Source organism: Haplochromis burtoni, unplaced genomic scaffold (genome assembly GCF_018398535.1).
Source record: "Haplochromis burtoni strain Fernald_Lab_line unplaced genomic scaffold, NCSU_Asbu1 Contig_1224, whole genome shotgun sequence".
NCBI lineage: Eukaryota > Metazoa > Chordata > Actinopteri > Cichliformes > Cichlidae > Haplochromis > Haplochromis burtoni.
Window position 1 is genome coordinate 2,265 of NW_024583585.1, and position 12,504 is coordinate 14,768.

The 12,504-nt window shown below is 39.9% G+C and overlaps 2 long non-coding RNA genes across 2 annotated transcripts in view; both read left to right on the forward strand.

The window, feature by feature from the left end:
* Nucleotides 1-5,338: 5,338 nt before the first annotated feature.
* Nucleotides 5,339-6,894, forward strand: LOC102305297. Its single transcript, XR_006053549.1, has 2 exons — nucleotides 5,339-5,585; nucleotides 5,824-6,894. It is a non-coding gene; the product is annotated as an uncharacterized LOC102305297 (long non-coding RNA).
* Nucleotides 6,895-10,587: 3,693 nt separating this feature from the next.
* The window catches only part of LOC121813170, a 31,282-nt gene continuing 29,365 nt past the window's right edge, over nucleotides 10,588-12,504 (forward strand). Inside the window, exons 1-2 of the long non-coding RNA XR_006053548.1 lie at nucleotides 10,588-10,704; nucleotides 10,900-10,995. This is a non-coding gene — a long non-coding RNA (uncharacterized LOC121813170). The remainder of the gene's footprint in view (nucleotides 10,705-10,899; nucleotides 10,996-12,504) is intronic.

Here is a 12,504-nt window from a genome sequence, read left to right on the forward strand (position 1 = left end):
CACCTCAGGCAGAAGAGGTGGTGGGACACGCCCACACAGGCACCTTCAGGAGGAGGCCCTGCTAGGGCCGTAACACCTGTACTCATCTTATAACAGCTGTGATAGAGTCTAAAGTGGACAAGCAGCAGAATGGATACATGGTTCTGTTTTTGTTTTTTAGTTTTACACATTTTCCAGTATTTTTTTCCAGAGAGTTTGTGTGTTTGTCAGCTGTTTGTGTGTTTGTCAGCTGTTTGTGTGTTTGTCAGCTGTTTGTGTGGAGTTGTTCTTTATGTTCACCTCAAATCAACCTGAGTGTCATTTCTCTTTAGTTCTGATCTCACTGCTGAGCTGCACAACAAACCAAGGTCAGTAACCTTCTTCTGTCGTCTCATCTGTAATCCTGTTCAATTTATCATTTAATATATCAGTGTAAATTTTAAACACTAAAGTTGACAAGTTTCATCTAACCACTAACACCTGCTACACTTTGCCTTCACCACTTCCCTCAGACCCGTTCACTAACATACTTTCAACTCTGAAACTTTTTGCTGTTTCTACAATTCCTTATTCAAAAATTCAAGTAATCCACTCGTCAGTTTGACTTAAAACTTACTTGCCCTCTGTTCACCATAATAACGGCTATCATTCAGTTTCCCCTTACCTTTCAAATCAGCTTTTATAACACCTGTACTTAAGAAACTGCATATAAAAACAATAATGCTCAATAATTCTTATCCTACATTCAACCTTTTGTAACTAATACTCTATCTCTAAACACCGGGTCCGGCTTTTAAACCCCAAAACATGCTGCACCAAAAACTGGTCCAACCCAAGGATCGGGCCCCCGACACCAACAGAGTAATATAGTGTACGCTGTTAAGTGCCAGGAGGATTGCCAGGATTTATACATCGGGGAAACCAAACAACCTCTGGTGAAGCGGATGCACAACATCTCCCAGCGGATGGTACATCTTTCACCATCTTACAATGCTGTGATTGCAGCCATTCCCCAACTCTCTGTGAATGGTACTCATAGGCATTGATCAGTGGTTGTTGATCAATGGTCATGAGAATTTGCATATTAATGATCAAGGAGCTGACCTCCCAGCCCATTGTTCCTTCAGTGGTGCTAGTTTCACTCATTATGCAAATATAGTGTTTATAAACCTGCAGTCAGCTGAGACTGAAGAAATCACTTGAACGAGTTACAAAAAGTTTCCCCCACTGAAAACATTATGTCCAGATGAACACAATCAACCTTTTGGGATTCTTTCCATAATTTTTCAGTTGGATTCAGGTGATTGGCTCGACCATTCTAGCAGCTTTATGTCGTTTTTGTGAAACCAGCTGAGTTTCCTTGGGTGTGTTTTTGCAATCGTTGTCTTGCTTGACTCTGTTGACCCTCGCTTCATCTTCATCACTCTGGTAGATGGCAACAGATGTTTATCAAGAATGTCATTTTTCCATTCGTCCTTCCTTCAATTACACGAGTGCGCCTGTCACAGCTGCGATGACAGTCTTGTAGGGTTGAAGGGAAAAGTGCCCAAACGCAGATGATGAGAGTGAGCTTTATTTACAAAATGGTGAGAAAACAGGCTGAGCAGAGGTTGGAGGACCGAAACTAAGATAAATGTAAACTGGGGAGAATCTAACAAAGTAAACTGAAACCTAAACTCATGGGATGACATGCATGGAGAAACACAGGAAGACATGCGGAGGAAACACACACTATAAATAAACACAGAGGGAAACGAAGAAACTGCACACAGAAGAGACACAGCTGAACTTAACGAATATGATGAGACAGGGAGGATATAAACTGGATGCACTAACATCAGATACGGACCTTCAAAGTAAAACAGGAAATACACTGACAGAACTCAGAGACAGAGTACAGACAGAGTAAGATGAGGAGAGACCAAAACCTAAGAACAAGCAATACAGAAACCAAAACACTAGTAACCAAGAAGAAACTACAGACCAGTAAAACTAATAATAAAACACTGAGTCACACAGAGGGGGCTCTCTGAGTGCTGAGTACAGTCGTGGCCAAAAGTTTTGAGAATGACACAAATATTAGTTTTCACAAAGCGTGCTGCTTCAGTGTTTTTAGATCTTTGTGTCAGTTGTTTCAGTGATTATTGAAATAGAATTACAAGTACTTCAAAGTTTCAAATGCTTTTAATGAGAATCACTCTGTGGGACAGAGAGGAAAAGCATCAGTCTGTTTACATGTTAACAACATTTCCTGAAGAGTTATTTTCATATTGATTCAGTTTTTCCGTGTTTGTGAAGGAGACACGAGGCTGGGTGGAGTCTGTGTGGACCTAACATGTCGGTGTGATCAGAGCCCACAGAGACAAAGAAGTGTAATGTGTGTGTCAGTGTGATGTGTTGTAGTTTCAGGAGTCAGTATACCGCCAGGAGCAGATCTACAGATGTGGCATGTGTCACCCTGATATAATCTCTTGCCACACCGAGTGCCACCATAGTGTTGTAAATGACAATGTTTATTAAGGGTGGCACATGCCACTCCATGCCACATCTGTAGATCTGCTCCTGAATTTTAAATGGTTGTACAAAAAAGTCAGAACCATTGGTTACATTTTAAGGCATATTACACAATGTAAAAGCTGCATATGTGTAAAGAAATGACTTTGATTTTGCCCATTTGATTTCATGCCACTCTAAGAACATTTCATTACATCCAGCCCTGTGACAGAGACAAAGAAGTGTAATGTGTGTGTCAGTGTGATGTGTTGTAGTTTCAGGAGTCAGTATACAGCTACAAAGCTTTGTGTTCAGTGTATACAAACAGCTGTAGCTACAGAACACCCACTCACATTAATAATGAGGATTATGAAAAATAATCCATACAAAGTCATGGAACAAACAGTAACACAGTTAACATTACATATATAATAGTATTATTACAGAATTTAAAAAAACAACAACACACACAACAACAACAACAACAACAACAACAACAACAAAAAAATAAATCTAAATGTCAACGAAAAATAAACAACATGTTTATCACGTAAATGGCTCTGATCATATTCCACCCCATCTTGTTTCTGCACTTGGTAATTTGTAATTTGGTGTGGTAGTTTCTGAGGCCCAACAGAAAACAGAAAAGATCAACAGACCCTCAGCTCCACTGAAACACAGATCGATTTATTAATTAATGTTTTGCAGTGATTATTGCATTTGTCATAAACTGTACTGTACCTGTCAGGGTTCCTGGGTCGTTGACCCAGTGATTTCAGTTTGTTCATGTTCAGTTTAGTTCGCCACATTAATGTTCTCACTTCCTGTTTTTTCCCGTGTCAGCTTGTCTCCCGTGTCATTAGTCAGATTATGTTCAGCCCTGTACTCACCTGTTTCCAATCATTGTCATCATTCAACCTGTGTATTTAAGTTCCTCGGTTTCACCAGTTCTTTGTCGTGTCATTGATGTTATGTCGTCTCTCCGTATGTATGTTCAGTTAGTCAGCCAGCCCTTTCTTCCTGCCCTGTTCATCCACGATTCATAATAAACCATCTTCAGCTCTTCACTATCCACGAGTCCTGCGTTTGGGTCACTTCCTTGCCTCCACACACAACCACTGACACTAACAACCAATGGTGAATATGATCTGTAACACTAGCAGAGCTTTTTTTTAGTTTTTCTGAAACCCCGAATCATATCAGAGAGGTTTGACTCCCTGGTCCAACTTTCAAACGTGCACCTTCAAGTAGATAACTTTGAACGATTTTGAACAATTTCAAAGATAATTAGTTTTGTTCAAATCAGTTTTATTTGTACATAGCACCAAAACATGATAAAACCATTGACATAATATATTGTATTACTCAGTATTGACCTAGAAAATAGGAACAGAGCCAGGTTTCTCTTTTGCAGTGTGTTGTTGGGATGATTGCCTCGGTTTTAAAGAGGGGGCAGTGTTGCTCCATCAAGAACTTGTTGCTCTTTGTGCTAAAGGAGGCATTAAGCTCACCAAATGAAATTGGTACTTGCTGCCATATCTGTGCAACAACAATCCAAGGAAGTTAAGGATTTTGATTTGACTAGGGACGTCTTGCCAGTAGAGAGAGCACTAGGTGTGCAGTGGTGTATCCAGCTGGATACATTCAAGTACAAGACAAACAAAGCCCTCACATAGAGAGGGATGTTGTCTCTTGTGAGGTTTATCTATAACCCTTTGGGTTTTTTTTTTAGCATTTAATATTATCTGCTAAGTTAATCCTTCAGAAACTATGCAGAAATCTTTAGGTGTGGGATTATGTGTTGCCAGTTACTGTTGTACAAGAATTGACGGTTTGGGTGAATGATCTTTGCATTCTTGCAGATTTTAAAGTCGACTTCTGCTTTTAAATCTTCTAACTTCAGAGAGGTTGCTTCTGCTCAGTCGCAGATGCAAGTGAGAATGGTTTTGGCACAGTCACCCAAAATCAGGTCCATTGTGCATTTATAATGGGCAAAGCATTGGTGGCTCCACTGAAACAAACTTTGCATGGAATTGACAGCTGCATTGGTTGCGAGTAGAATGGATAAGATGTGGAGAAAAGAGCTGCAAATGCAGTTGCAGGAATCAGTTTTTGAACTGATAACACCTCTGTATTGTAATATATCACAAATGAAACCTCAAAGTTTTAAATATTTGTAGCACACCAGATGGCAGCGATGCTTAAAATGTCCAAACCTTCTCAGTGGAAATATGTTAGTACATCATGTTATCCTGCTGATCTGGCTTCTAGGGGAGTCGAGGTACAATCTTTTCTGAAGGCTGATTCCTGGTTTAAAGGACCAAAGTGTCTTTGTTCAGTGAAGCCTGACAGTGGAAAGGTCTCTTCAAATGATCCAGAGATTAAAATGGCAATTTTAGTTAATGCTGTTGAGGCAAATGAATACATAGATGAGAATGAGAGGGTGAAGAAGAAGAGCAGCAATCTCTATGAGCTTTGAGGATTGTGTGTCACAAGTTGGAAGTAGGCTCAGTAGAGCAGCTATACCTGAGGAGGCAAGGCATCCTGCTATTATAGCTAGGGATCTTCAATTTACTGACCCTGTGCTTCAACATGTACATCAGAAAACAAGGCATGGTGGACGTAACCACGTGCTGTCCAAGTTGTGGCAAAGGTATTGGATTCCAGGTGCAAGCACTGCTACAAGAAGGATTTCGAGCAAGTGCATTGTCTGTTTGTCTGGTTGCTATAGAAGCTAACATTTGTACTTTGACGTTTAACCTCTCTGCTCTGTGTTGTTTCCTCTTTCAGAAGAAACATCACAGCTGAGTCTGGACAGAACGTCATCTCCATGTCGAGCTCCAAACAACAACAACATCAGCTTGTAAAGTGGAGCAAAACTGGCCTGGAAAAATATGTCCTTTTGTACCGAGATGGACACTTTGATCCAGCCAACCAGCATCCATCTTTTATGAACCGGGTGGATCTGCAGGACAGACAGATGAAGGATGGAGACGTGTCTTTGATTCTGAAGGATGTGACGACTGCTGATAGTGGAACATACGAGTGTCGTGTCCTCATGGGTGGAACAAAAAATGCCCTCAGCATCACACTGAGAGTTGTTGATCCTCCAGGTGAGTGAGTAGAGTTGAGTGTGTGTGTGATCAGAGGTGAAGCTGCTTCCTGGTTGTTGATGTTTGTTTCTAAAGATGTTGTTGATGAGACTTTGTAGAAAGCAGCTGGTCTGAGTGATGTGATCAGAGTGCAGTAGATAATGTCTGACAGCAGTTTGAAGAGGAAATGGATTCTGTTCTGTTCTTCACTCATCACCTACCTGACAGCTGACACCTCACACCTGTTTCTCACCTGCAGGTCAGACAGGAGGAGACACAGAGGATGGAGGGAAGAGGATGGATCTGTTGGACTGAAAGTTGGTCTTCCAGTTGCTGTTTTTCTTCTTTTTGTTGTTGTTGTTGTTTTTCTTATCTATAGAAAACATCAGAAAGGTGTTTTATAACTGAATTGTTAAAAAAAGGAAGGAGGCAGGAGGACGCACAGAGGCTGTATCTGTTGGACTGATTGTCAGTCTGTCAGTTTCTGCTGTTCAAATTTGAGAATTTTCAATGTTTTCTTTGAAAATCAATAATTATCCTAACAAACACCAACAGAGGATGCTCAATTTTACTCTGTCAGATGACAAATATGTCTAGATTTCATTTTGATTTTGCATTTCTCTGATTATTATCAAACCTCATTAGACTATTATATCACCTTCAATTTACTATATTACAGTCCAACATTAGAAACAGTGGCTCTATTTATTCAGCTTTCCAGGTTAGCTGTTCATCTCAGTGTAAAAGTTCAAAGCAAATTCTTTGAAAAGTTCTTTATATTTCTTCCTCACTTATATGATGAACATCTGGGAGTTCCTATTATCAACCAAAACACATCAAACAAAATTTAGAGATGCTTTTTTGTGTTTCTCCACACAAATATTTCAGAGTGAACTAATTTCAAACAAAAGATCTCATGTTGTTCACAGTTTGATTTTACACAGTATTTATGAGTTCAGTGTCTCGTATGTTGCAGTATCAGAATAACTTCAGGTTCGGCTGTAAGATCAAACTTTTTCTGTGAGATTCGAAACACAAATTAATCCTCATGTAGAGATCAGCTGTTACAGTATAATTACTGTCACACATACTGAACCGACTGACAACACAAACACTGTGTGTGATGAAGAAAAGACGAATTACTGTCGATTATAGACGATCAATAATCTTCAGCTACAGCTGAATAAATGTTATGATGGACAGTGTTATGAAACCAAAGTGAAGGTAATTATTTCCATGTAGCTGCAGAGTCAGAGGTTTCCTCTCTGATCTGTGAAGCTTTGAACTTTTCCTTCCATGAAGGAGACGCTTCAGTCTGTTACTGCAGTATCAACATTTCAAGTCCAGGTCACATATTATTAATTTATTGTCTCTGTAACTTTGGTTATTGCTAATAAAGTTTTGCAAACAGCAGTACTGAATGTTTTTTTCTTGAATTCAGTCTTTAATCGTTTGTTTTCTGTGGCTGTAAAGGTTTAAAGATTAAACTAAACTAAATCAAGGTTTTTGTTTTCACCTTCATCAGTTTCAAGGTTTCACAGCCTGGAGGAACACAGTTTGTTTCTCTCCATGTTGACTTATACACAAATAAGACACCTACAGTCACATAACAAATGAAGGTAATCTGTATTAGATTTCAAATAAAATAAGGCCATTTCATTAAGAAAGAAGGTGCTGAGTTTATTTATTATTATTACTAACAAACTTGAAGAACTCAATTGATGATCTGTTATTCCATGTAGTTTACTTTAAAGTCCAAGCTTCGTCCCTCTAGTGGTCATATATACACAATGTTGGAGGATTAACGTTCACAGATATGAGACATAATCAGATTATTTCTTAAACATGTTTTTAGCTCTTCACTCTCATGATTTCCTGGTCTTGTGTGTTTGCGTGACAGCTTTAAGCCACAGTGTTTAGGGAAAAATACTGTGCCTATCTACCTTCAGGTTACTCACTGATGTAGAGTATTTGAATAATTTGAATAATTTGATTTAGTTCACTTCTTTAGACAAAGACAAAAGTTAAATACCTCCTCTGTGTTTGAACCAATAGAAAGCTGGTGACTCAGAGGAAGAGGGCGGGCTTTACTTGGTGTCAGTGACAGAAATGAAAAAAAGCTCAAATGAGTGAGAAGGACGATGAAGGAAACATCTGTGCTGTGTCTGCTCTGTAAGTAGAATCTCTGTGTGAATGAATGCTGATTGGATAGGGAGCATAAAGTCACTTGGTCATAATCTTTGACTTTAAATTTAAAAAAAATAGAATCTAAATTTAGTGGCAAATATAGTCACCACCGATGTCAGCCCCACTAAATATGACAAGTCATTGCACGGGCCTTCAATGGAGGCAGAAAAACCGTCATGGTGGTAAGAATCAATCGGTAAAAAATTGGTCACTCAAGGAATCTCTGGTCTAAGAGAACGCTCAATTTCTGTCCCCACTTACCGTGAAGCACTTTCTCCTCTTTAAAGACACTCCCAGCTCAAACAGTGCCAATCCCAGCCAGACAAGAGCTTGAGCAGGAAGATTGAGACTGCCAGATGAAAGTGACTACATGAACACTTGGAACACTTGGGAAATCATCAATGGAGACATACAGACCAGAAATTCCTGATTGGGCTAGAATACCCGTGGAATGATCATGAACGTACGATCAGACACGGGACCGGAATGCTCAGAGAGTGGCCAAGTAAGGTAATGACAACTCAAGGGATATCCGCAGTCCGACGTGCTTAGAGTATTCCAGTCTGAGTTTCAGAAGCCATGGAGCGGGATGGGAGATTCATGCAAGACCAAAGTCTTTGTAACTAACTTGTGTTGGAGGAGAGATACTGATTCATCAGAAAACCTACTGTAAGATGTGAATTCTTGGTGTTTTTCTCACAGACGATGACGTGTAAACAAATGAATGGGGCCTGTATCGTGGATTTTGGAATCATCGGAATTGAAGATAAACGAGGCTGTTTCACATGACAAGACAACACACGCGGCACAAAGATGCCTAAAGCATGAAATCCTATGGTCCGTCTAGTACCATGAAAATCTGTGGCGGGAGAAGTGGTGCTCGAGCCAAATCACCTCGAGATTGCATAGAAGGCAATACCAGCTACGGTGTGACCTGTAAGACTAGATGACTCTTATCAAAGGTTATGTACAATATTGAGTTTATTTTATTACAAATATATTTTATATCGATAATTTTACAATAGTATTCATGATTTTTTATCTCACAGTGATACTGTAATATATGTCATATTTAGTAACTCCTTGTACTAATATTTGCCACGGGGTGTGGTTATTGGTGGGTTTTTGCGGTTAAAAACTTGTTAATACAAGAAAAAATATTTGACTCAGGGGACTGAATAATTACGCACACCCCACTTTTCATTATTTATTTGTAAAAAATGTTTGGAATCATGTATGATTTTCGTTCCACTTCTCACGTGTGCACCACTTTGTGTTGGTCTTTCACGTGGAATTCCAATAAAATTGATTCATGTTTGTGGCTGTAATGTGACAAAATGTGGGAAAGTTCAAGGGGGCCGAATACTTTTGCAAGCCACTGTAGTATGTGTGTATATATATGTATATATATACACACATTACAGTGTATACAATACAATGTGTGTACAATACAAGTGTAGAGGTGTATATATCAGATATATATACACCTCTACACTTGTATGACCTCTACACTTCAGCAGGGACAGAACCGTGGACAGCCTGTCCCAGCGGTCTCTGGTATGGTGTGGTTTCAGCATGTTAGTTGGTGTCAGACATTTTCTTCACTATTACATAGGGTCCTAAGAAACGAGCCATGAGGGCAGAATTAGGCAGCAACACAAGAACTTTGACCACAGGCTGAAATTGTCTTTCCACTGCAAACCGTTTCTTCATGTTGGCCTGGGATACACAGAGAGCCTCCTGTGACAAAATGAGGAAAAGTTCAAGAGGGCCGAACTTACTTTTGCAAGCCACATGTATATCAGAGAGAGACAAGTTTGTGTGTTTGCCAGCTGTTTGTTCTTTATGTTGACTTCATATCAACCTGAGTGTCATTTCTCTTTAGCTCTGATCTCACTGCTGAGCTGCACAACAAACCAAGGTCAGTAACCTTCTTCTGTCACAGTTTAAACCTGAGAAATGCTCACTGATATGACCTGATTGGGTTCATGTTTCACAATGAAGCTCACATATAAAACTGAAGAAATAAAGGATTAAAGAAAAGGTAGACAAGAAATCATTGATTTTTCATTGTAACCCTCACAGCTCGTCTGACTGTGAGTCCCAGCAGCTCTCAGTTCTTTGAAGAAGACTTTGTGTCTCTGAGCTGTGAGGAGGACGACAGCTCTGCTGGATGGACTCTGAGGACCAAAAATAAGATCACTCAGTGTGGAGATGGGTGGGGAAGATGGTCTGGTTCTTCATGTGACATCACTGTTTTCCCATGGGACAGTGGAGTTTACTGGTGTGAGTCCAGAGAGGGTCCCATCAGTAACATGGTTAACCTGACAGTCACTGGTAAGCTGAGTGTGTGGAGTTAGTGTTGATGAAGCTGTGTGTAAATGGATGAAATGCTGTAGTTTGTCTCTGTGTTGAGGTGGATCAGTGATCCTGCAGAGTCCTGTCCTCCCTGTGATGGAGGGAGATGACGTCACTCTGCTCTGTAAAACAAAGACCACTCCCTCCAACCTCCCAGCTGCTTTCTATAAAGATGGCTCCCTCATCAGGAAGCAGCCTACAGGTCACATGACCATCCAGCATGTTTCCAGGTCTGATGAAGGCCTCTACAAGTGTGACATCAGCGGTCATGGAGAGTCTCCATCCAGCTGGATCACTGTCACAGGTGACACACTCACCTGTCTGTGTTTCTGCAGCTTTCAACATTCACAATGTGACGACAACTTAATGACTGTGTTTGCTTTATTTTAGGGGACCAACCCTCTCCAAATCCACACCCACCTACATCCCACTCACTCTCCATCACTACATCCCACCTCCATCACCTCCATCATTCTCTCCATCACTCTCTCCTCCTGTTCTCTCTGTGTTGTCATTTGTTGGATCAGTCTGTGTTGTGGCTCTACTGGTGTTACTGGTTCTGCTGGTGAGACGTGTGTTCACAGGAAACCTGAAGGTGAGACTCAGACTTGTTGATTTATAGTATAATTAAAATAAATTAAATTAAAATGTATAAAGTATAATTTTTCATGTCTGAGGTTTATTAGAACAACGTTCATATTCATCATGATCACAGTAACAATGTTCCTAGAATTAATCTGTTTTAGATATTTAATTTGTATTATTGTTTAATTTGGTTCATTTTAATCAGATCAAGATGTTGGAGAAGATGACATCATCACTGACATCATGTGCAGTGTCATCAACGTATCAACTTGTCAGCAACAGCCAATCAGACAAAGTGAAGGTAGTTCGGTGTTTTCATAATATTTTTCATTATGTGAGGATATCTCTAAATATATCCTCACATAATGTACCTTTGAAAAGATTTAAAATATCATAATATTAGTTTCTCCCTCTTCTCCTGCTTGAGCGGCGTGGGAATAATGAGGAAAATAGCAATGGACCAATGACCAAACACTAAAATGGCACCTTGGAAACTGGGAGCTCAAAAGGTTTTAAAATGAAACAGAAAACCCGACAACGCCACCCTGGGAATTTCATCAAGAGAATATCCAGTTATAAACTTCAGACAGAGTCGTGGTTCCGTGTAAAAATAAACAATTTATTGACAACTATTTAATTATTTTATTATTTTATTTTGGTATATTTATCAGATCAAGATGTTGGAGAAGTTCTGATGATCACTGTCATCAACATATCAATATATCAAACTTTCAGCAACAGCCAGTCAGACAAAGTGATTGGTTGTCACTTGTAGGGCTGGAAACGCAACCAGCGAGTGACTCCGTGGATGGAGGGAAAAGGTGTGAGTCACTGAAAATGAGGGGAACAGGTGTTAGCTTGGAAGTTACAGATGCCAGTCCAAGGTGTACAGGGAGGCAGGCAGGTGAGCATGAGTGGGAAACTGAGCTGACCAGCAATTGAACCCAGGCAGGTTATGGCAGCGACTCAGCAACAACCAGAGGTCTCCAGCGAGCAGAAGCACAAAGGTCAAATACACAAAAAACTATGACAAGAAGTAATAACTGTGGCGGCCTAGACTGACAAAGGGTTGCAGATGATCTGACGAAGTTTGATTGTGAGCGCTGGTCTTAAGAAGCCGCGTTCAGATATACTCAGGGAGCTTCAGTGAGGCATATGGCCTGAGGTGCCAGTGAGGAATGCCATGGCACTGTGAAAAAACCCAGCCCTCACCTGGACCATGACTAGACTGACTTTAGTATGAATGTAGAATCATATTTAGATCATCATTGATGATATGATGGGTTATGAGGACATTATGGAGCATGTGATCAGAAGTGTAAAAATGTAGATTAGTGTTACAGTCAAAAAACAAAGTCGTGATTTGATTTAATTAAAACCTGAAATCACATATTTCAGTTCATACTTTTATTATTAATTAATTTGTCTTAACTAAAATGTGCAAACTCATGTGTCTTTCCTTCTGTGCTTACTGAGTGTTGTTCACTGTGAGCTGGACTGTGTGTTTGTGGTCTGTGGTATGAAGCTAACAGCTCTGCAGTCGTCCAGCATCCTGTTCGTGAAGAAAGAAACACTTCAGCTGCAGGTGTTTCAACACAGAGCTGTTCATTTTTTTAAAAACAGGAAGGAACATGGAGACATCATCTGGAAAAGCATTTCTCTAAACTCTGCATCACAGACCATCATCTCATTTAAAGTGAATCTTAATGATATTCAGAACTCTGTTCCAGTATCATTCACCGTTTTCCTCTATATTTATCCTTTGACTTTCCTTATACTTATGTGACTTCAACATTTTTAAACGAGTCTA